Source organism: Mercurialis annua, linkage group LG5 (assembly GCF_937616625.2).
Source record: "Mercurialis annua linkage group LG5, ddMerAnnu1.2, whole genome shotgun sequence".
NCBI classification, from domain to species: Eukaryota; Viridiplantae; Streptophyta; class Magnoliopsida; order Malpighiales; family Euphorbiaceae; genus Mercurialis; species Mercurialis annua.
In genome coordinates this window covers 21772596-21780619 of record NC_065574.1, presented here as the reverse complement: position 1 = coordinate 21780619, position 8024 = coordinate 21772596, and the positions used below count along the sequence as shown (strand labels likewise).

The 8024-nt window shown below is 35.4% G+C and overlaps 1 long non-coding RNA gene across 1 annotated transcript; it reads left to right on the top strand.

The window, feature by feature from the left end:
• Nucleotides 1-4134: 4134 nt before the first annotated feature.
• LOC126683366 (uncharacterized) lies at nucleotides 4135-7421 on the top strand. The gene is made up of 3 exons (XR_007641709.2): nucleotides 4135-4385; nucleotides 5867-5950; nucleotides 7206-7421. It is a non-coding gene; the product is annotated as an uncharacterized LOC126683366 (long non-coding RNA).
• Nucleotides 7422-8024: the final 603 nt, after the last annotated feature.

Genomic DNA, 8024 nt, shown 5'->3' with positions numbered 1-8024 from the left:
TTGATTAATTGTTATATACTCAACAGAGTTCCTAAATAAAATAGTAAGATTTCACTTTATGAGATCCTAAAAAAAAGACAACCAAATTTGTCTTATTTGAAAAACAAGCCTATGTGTGGATTCCTGATCCAAACGAATATAATTAGCAAGCGGAGCCTATGAATGTGTTTTCATTGGGTATGCAGTCAATAGCAGAACATATAGATTTTATGACTTGACTGCACGAGTGATTATTGAATCTGTGGATGCTTATTTTTATGAACATAAATTTCCTTTCAAATTAGGAAATAGTGGGGGCGAATCATTGAGTAATATTCTTGTGGTCAGGAATAATATTACTAACAATACAGAACCAAAGATCAGAAGAAGTAAAAGAGCTATAATTTTGAAAGATTTTGGAACTGATTTCCATGTCTATGGATCATGCGAACTTCTAAGAAGCTCTGACTTCTTTAGATGCTAGTCTGTGGCAATAAGCCATAAATGATGAGATGAATTCACTAGAATCCAATAAGACATGGTATTTGACTGATCTGCCTCCCGGTTGCAAAATCATAGGCTGTAAATGAATATTGAAAAAGAAATTGAAATCTGATGGCACAGTTGACAAATATAAAGCTCGACTTATAGCCAAGGGTTATAGACAACTTGAAAATTTTGATTTCTTTTATACCTACTTACCAGATAATAGAATAACATCCATTGGAGTGCTGATCTCGATCGCTGCACTATATGATTTGGTTGTACACCAAATGGATTTTAAGACTTCTTTTCTGAAAGGTGAATTGGAGGAAAAAAGTTTATGGATTAACCAGAAGGTTTTGTGGTTCATGGTCAGAAGGAGAAGGTGCGCAAATTAGATAAATATTTGTATGGTCTAAAACAAGCACCTAAGCAATAGCATGAAAAATGTATTACGCTTAATTTTTAAGGTATTAAGTAAACTCCCTCGAGACATAATCAATAAGATAAAGATCGAGAATGTCAGATCAAAATTAAATAATAAAGATTTAAACCGAAGCAGGTCTATCAGAATTATCGTAAAATAATAATTTAAGCGAGAAATTACTATCGATAGATTAAATTTAAATGGGATTAAAAGAAAGGAAACAAAATAAAATAAATAAAATTAGTAAATCCCGAGCTAATAATATTCACACTGATATCCGTGAAATATTATTAGTAATTTATCGTCGATATTTTGTAAATTTACGAAATCGTTTTAAAATTAAGCCCGATGGTTAAAGTAAAATTTAGTCCCTTGAGTTAAAGTGGAATAGACCAAGCGGGGTATGTACAGGCACCGGGAGTGCCGCACAACCCAAGGTCGATATTAATCAGTTAGCAGTAGAAATAACTGATATGCAAAACAGTATGCTAATAATAGAACAGTTAATACAAAGACATTGCCAATGTGAAGAGAGAAACACAGTTATAGATTTGATATTGGCATACATGAAGTTATATCCAAAAGAGTATGCCGGATCAAGCGATGCGTTGGATTTTCTAGGAAAAAAAAGGGGAGCAAAGTGCTCGTAGACTTCAATCGGACGAAAGACAAACGGTAAAATTGATTGAGATGTCAATGAAAGGTCCATCCAAAGATTTGTTTCGACAAATAGTTGGACCGATAGTGGGTAAATTAACATGGACAGAGATTGTGACCCTATTTAAGAAAATCTTTCTACCGTTTGCATTGATTAAGGAAAAATCAAGAAAAGCTAATGTCGTTAACTCGAGGAAAAAAATCAATTCAAGGATATGTTACCGAGTTTAATCGGCTAAGTAGATTCGCCCCAGGCTTGATAATAGATCGAGATCAAGCCAATACAAGATTTGTGAAAGAATTAGGATCACAGTTGTAGGAATGTTCACCCAGAGTGACATAGAATTTGTTCAACTTGTCGATTGTTCCAGACAAGTGGGAAAATGCACTGGTCTATTTCGACAAAAATCTTGATTCTTCACATTCACTTCAAATAAGAAATGAACATATAGATTATGACCATCACACACTTGGACAAATGAGTAAAGAACCCGAAAGGCGACATGGTCAAACTCATAAGAAAGGTAGACAAGGGAAAGTAGCCAAAAAGGTTAGAGCCATTAATTTGCAATCGGAACAAGGGAGTTCCAGCTTTGCAAATCACATGTGATTGCAGTGCGATAGGAGACACTTGGGTAACTGTCAAGCTATGACAGATTTATGCTTTTAGTGTGGGTAATAAGGTCATTATGTGAGGAAATGCCCATATTCCGTGTAATGGTGTACCAAGAGTAATACGAACCAACCATCTCTTAAATGACATAGTTTTGTTGCGACGACTTCTGGTTAAAAATAATCAGATAGACCATATAGTTAAAGTGAACATCATGAAGTCCGAACGCGAGAAGCTCAATAGTGATCAAACCTCTTGAGCTAGTCTAGTACAGACAAGAACGTTTAGGGCGTACTCTTCAAACGACGTCAGAACCAGACGAATAGAGTTACATCTTTTTATATGTAAAATATTATATAGTTTACGAACAATAGAATGATAAACGATAAGAATAAGTAGTTATACAGAGTCTTATGTCAAAAGAAACTTATGTAAATTCCGTTTTATGAAAACAAATGTATTTGATAAAATGAGATGTTTTGAAAAGACATAAATGTTCCCGGACACGAATCATAAAGACATCGCATTGTCATGAATAGAATTGCATCACTACATCCATGTTACATTCACTATACATTGCGTATGTCGGGAATAAAAAAAGATGAATGCCATTTCAACGTTTGTGATAAGAGAAGTCATTACACCATGCACAATTATGACAGGATTTGAGATAAGAAAAGAAATGTAATTTTAAACAGATGAGTTTTAAAAAATTGTTGATGTTAAGTTTTGTATAAAAATTCCTTTGATTGTTGTTGAGAAGCTATGTTTGAGTGATGATTTGAACATGTTGTGGTCGGTTTTTCTCACCGGAAAATGGCCGGATGGGAAGGTGGGATGTAGGATTAGGTCCTGGCTGTGGTGGTTCTGCTCCTGTGAGCATAACTAGCTTGCTCCGGTCAATAAAACAGGCCTACTAACCAGAGAAGGCACTGCATTCTTCTTGGCAGGTTCTGCCTAGCAGCCCATGAAGGTTGTTTCTGCAGCTCCCAGTCGGCCGTAGGATTGTCAAAATTGATCCGGGTCTTGACGAATGTCGTAGACGGGATATCTGAGAGAACAAATGCATAATTGGCTCAAAGTTGACTAGTTAGTCACTTTGAAAGTTTGACGGAAATGTTAAATCTTAAGGATAAAAAGGGTTAATTAAATAATTGGACTGTCGGAGTTGTAATGGAAGCTAAAAAGGAAATAGACTTCGTAAAAGACAAATTAAAAACTGATCAGACATATTTTAATTTAATGAAATACTGTTTTAAAAGTAAAGTCCGAGCTAAGTTTGTGGACTGTTTTGGAAGTCGTCAAAGGCGTTTTCCTTGTTGGAAATTACGCGTTTGGCATAAGTGGATGTCTGATTAAACCCCGACCAACTCAGTTTTGCTCTAGGAGGCAGAATTTGCCCTGCACAGTAAGCCAAAGTAGGCTTGTAATAACCTAATTTTTTGAGGTATTACGTGTAGTGCCATGAGGCATAATCGTAAAGATTAAGAACGAGAAAATCAGATTAGGATTGGATAATAAGGACTTAGACCGAAGATGGTCTATTGGAATTATCGAAAAATAATTATCTAAATGGAAAATTATTATGCGAGAAGTTGGATTTAATTGGGACTAAAGAAAATAAAATAAAATATTGGAAAGTCCCGAGCTAATCAATTTTACGATAGAGATCGTAAAATAAATTTATGGATATAAAATTAAATTTCGTGAAATTTAGACAAAAATATTTTATTAAGCGGAATTTGGATATTCGGAAAAAGAAAATTAAATAAATAAATTATTGGACTTGGATCGATAAATAAGATGGAAAAGTTCATTACTTATCGCTAAGAAATTATCGTCAAAATTTCGTGGATTTATGAAACCGTTTTAAAAGCAAGTACGTCGATTTATTGAGAATTCGGGTTAAAAGTACAAGTTAATCCCTTAAGCTAAAGTGGTACTTTGGCCCTTAATGATGTCACTAACTTCTAATGAAAGGAGTTAACATTTATCATCTTTATGATTAAGAAAATAAGAGCTCCAAACTCTCTCTTCTTCCTCACCAAAACCAAACCCTTTCATCTCCATGCCAAATCCATTATTCTCAACCAAACTTGATGGAATTGGAGGCAAAATGATCACAAGGAAGAGGATAAGCAAGGTATAAACAATGGATTGGGAGCTTGAATTTGGAGAATTCATGGAGGAGTTTAATTCGGCCACAAAGATAACTCATCACTCAAGGTATAAGCTTTGATTTTATGGATGTTTGATGGTGATTTATCTTGGAATTGATTGAAGTTTGATGAATTTTTGTTGAATTATAAACTGTTATAAAGGCTGTCAAGGAGTCATGTTTGAGCTCTGTTTTGGACATGATAGAGTTGATATTAATGTCTGGAAATAGGCCGGAATGAAAGAGGGCATGTCGGACTTTACCACGGAAGTGGTGGTTCTGCTCAAAAGAGCAGAACCCATCTGCTCCGGTGAGCAGAACTTGGCTGCTCACCAGAGCAGATGCAGCCCTGTTTCTGGGCTGTTTCTGCCCAGAAACAGGGCAGCCCATGGGAGCTGTTTTGGCAGCTCCCAGCCGGCCGTAGGCACCTCGGATTTGGTTCGGGTCTTAACAAAAAATGTATTCGGGATGTTGATGAATAAGAATACACAATAAGTTTGGTCATTGGATGTTTGTAAGCATGTCGTTTGTCGGCCCAAAGTCGACTAGTTAGTCACTTTGGAAAAATTATTAATTTTAAGGAAAAATTATAAGAAAAATAAACTGGATAGTCGGAGGTGTAAAGTATGAATTATCGAAGTTAAAAAGGTTATAGGCTTCGAAAAAGTCGAATTAAAAATGGATTAAACGTATTTTATGTTAATAAAATACTGTTTTAAGAGTTGTGTTTGAGTTAAGTTTGAGAGCGGTTTCGGAGGTCGTTAGGGGTGTATTTCATGTCGGAAATTGTACATATGGCGTGGGTGCATATCGGACTAAGTCCCGACCAACTCGGTTTCGTCCCACGAGGCATAATATGCCCTGTACAAGAAGCCAAAGTAGGCTTGCTAGGAAGATTTATGGGCTGCCAACAGCTCTAAAATTGTGCAGGATAGACAGTTCGAGTACGTTTTCCGATCCCCTACGCATACCGAATCAAGTTCGGACCTAAATGGAAATTGTAGAACATATTACATAGATTAAATATTAACAATTTAATCACAGTTTTGATGCTTTAAGATAAGTGATTTTAAAGCTCAAAAGTGCATGAAAATGCTGAATTTGGATTAAAAAGAATTAAGGAGTCAACTTTGGAAATTCATTGTGAATAATCGACATGTCAAAACTAGTCGAAGTCTTCACGGAAGTTGTAGATATGAATATGAAGTTTGAATATGTTGAGTTTGTTTTGAAAAATGATCATTGTACATACTCGGTTTTAAGGCCCAAAGTAGCAGCCCTAGTGGACTTTTTGTGCAGCCCCAAAGTGTTTAAATCAGGGAACCAACTTCCGAATCATTTTCCGACACCTTCAGGTGCTAGTTTTAGTCCGAGACCTAAACGAAAGTTGTAGGCGACGTTCCGAACTTTAAGAATGTCAGTTTTTTTTAGGGGTCGGACTATTTTAAGTACGCGTTTTTAATAGCTAAAGTTGGCTAGAAAACCAACTTTTTAGTAAATAGATATAGCTCGAATTTTATTAATTCTTGCTATTATTATATTTGCGTAGACCGGACGAGTGACTATCGATACGGCTCAAGGCGTACGGATTGAGATATCGTCGTGCTTATTTGAAGAATTTGGATAGCAAGTGGTGAGTACACTTTAAATTACTCGCTAATATTCATAAAGCTACGTATTTTAATACGAAAAGCTATATGAATATTTATATATCTGAAAAGTTTATTTTAAATTTTATGCGTATGTATGTTTTGAAAATGATGTTTTATCGTAATGTATTAATTTGATAATAACATAAATGTTAAGGTACCGGGGATGGGTAAAGTAAAATAACGTAAATTGAACCAAATACAAATAAGAAAAGTACAGTACATTCCTATATGTACTAATAAATCGAATATCGAATAATATACAAGTATCAGATCAAATATGAATAAGGAAATATAGTACATTCCGATATGTACTATCAAACATAATAAATACCCATACGTGCGTGTGTTATAGATGTATGCTTGTAGATTGTAATGTGCATGCCATGGTCCATAAAGGATCAATATAACAAAACGAAAAATACAAAAACGTAAAATGAGAATTGTACTACGGTACACAAAATAATAAGAACTGAGATACAAGGTTGAACTCGGTAGAATTATCCCGGGACCTGTATCTCATCCATTCTCGATGATAATCCTCGGAACTCATATGAAATAAAAAGTATGCACAATACATCGAGAATCAATACGAAATAAGATCGAGGCACAATATGAGCAAACTTTCCTATTAAACGACAATAGGAATTATATGAATCGACAGTTAAGTTCAAAAGACCTGCAGGGTGCAGAGTCCGAATGCAGACACGAAGGTAACTCGGTTGAACTATCTCGGGACCCGTGTCTAAGGAGTAACTCGGTTGAATTATCTCGGGACTCCTAACGATCGTTTGGGATTGAGAAATGGTACAAGTAACTCGGTTGAATTATCTCGGGACTGTACCATATGGTTATGGGTAACTCGGTTGAATTATCTCGGGACCCAACCATAAGGATCAAGTCACAAGAGACTTGCCAATGATTTAATTCGACTTAGAATCACGATAATATAAACTTAGATTTAAGATTCGGTCGAAAACTAATGCAACAAAACGAGAAAGAAAAATATCAATATCATAATAAGAAATCAAGGACGACAAATACTTATAAATTATAAGTTTATGAAATAAACAAAGAATTATGAAGGAAAGTAAAGAGGGTATGCAATATGATTTCAAAAGAGTATTTTCTATATATAAAATGGGTTTTCAACGGTTTTAACCCTTTGTGTGATATTGCGTGCAATTTGGTGAACTCACTCAGTTTTATACTGACCCCGTTGCTCCTCCCATTTTTCAGGGATAGCATGATATGATTTGAAGAGTCAATCTTCCGAAGTTCTAATTCTCGGAAGTGATTTGTACAAGAAGAAAAAGAATGTTTTCATTCTAGCAGTCCGCAGTAGTCTAGAATTAGTTAACTATACTATTGTATAACGCGTTTTAACTCTGATATTATTTGTAAGTGGGGTCACATGTATTTTAATATATGAAATATGTTTTGATTTGCGAAAAATTTACACAGGTTTTTAGGCTTGCTACGGGATTTGGAGCTACCACTCCCATTCCCTAGCGCCGGTCGCGACTCATAAATTTGGGTCGTGACAAGGCTTGCTGTGCAGTTTTGAGAGCTGTCTTGCAGTCCCCAAAACTGCTGAAGATGGGTAGTTCGAGTGCATTTTCCGATCCCTTACGCGTAGTATTACGTTCGAACCTCAATGGAAATTGTAGACGGCATTGCATAGATTAAATATGGATAATTTAATCACAGTTTTGATGCTTCAAGCTAATTATTTTGAAGTTTAAAAATGGTTGAAAAACATGAATTAAAAGAGACAAAGTGAGAAGCTAACTTTGAGAATAGTTTTTAGAGTCTATAGAGATGTCGAATGGAGTTTAAGTCTAAATGAAAGTCGTTGAGATGTTACATACTATGGAAATGTCCGATTTATTTAGGCTTAATACATCTGCGTATCCCTGCACTTTTCTCTTTTTGCACATAAGATCCCTACACTAAAACACCCCATCATTAAATCCATGCACTTTAACTTCCATCATCCCGAGATCCCTCTGTTAAGGCGAGTGTTGACGCCGTTAACGCACTTTCAATTTTCTTAAC